The sequence below is a fragment of the Pseudopipra pipra genome, chromosome 14 (genome assembly GCF_036250125.1).
Source record: "Pseudopipra pipra isolate bDixPip1 chromosome 14, bDixPip1.hap1, whole genome shotgun sequence".
In the NCBI taxonomy this organism is placed as follows: domain Eukaryota; kingdom Metazoa; phylum Chordata; class Aves; order Passeriformes; family Pipridae; genus Pseudopipra; species Pseudopipra pipra.
This window is the reverse complement of record NC_087562.1, coordinates 6100898-6101517: the sequence shown is the minus strand read 5'-3', so window position 1 is coordinate 6101517 and position 620 is coordinate 6100898.

Genomic DNA, 620 nt, shown 5'->3' with positions numbered 1-620 from the left:
GACAGCTTCACAGCCCTGGAGCAGGTGGTGATACCTAGATCATGATGAGGCCAAGACCCCAGATTCTCACCTGTGTGACAGCCCACGGTACCCAAAACCTGGCCAACTTCCCCCAAACCGGTGTTTTCCCCTGGAGAATTTCAGCGTTGCTTATTTGCATCTCCCAGCTCCAGCAAAAGCTGATGAGCCCTGTGGGACACTCCCCTGGCATGATGCAGCTACAGAGAGCACCCTGTGGAGGGAGAGGCTTCTTCCCAGACTGAGGAGAAAACAAAGAGATTGGGAAACACCCTGCAAAGAGCCGTGTTCTCGTAAAACACAGCTGATGCTTCCCAAATCCCTCTGGCTCCCTGTTGAGCAAGGCTTTCGCAAGGATCCAAACTGGATGCGTCAGGCAGATGAAGGAAGTTCCTGCATCGTCTCAACAGCCCTCCTTCCCATGGGAAAGGATCCAGGGGACAATGCTGGGCTCTGATTTTTTGGGAATCTCACATCCAGGCCCTTCCCAGGGTTTAGGTAAGGTGCTTAGCCTGGACTTGGAGCAGCCCAGGGGTACGCAGGGATTTGGATATTATGGAAATGTGAGGGAATTAGGAGGTGAAACCCCTCTGAGCTCATTT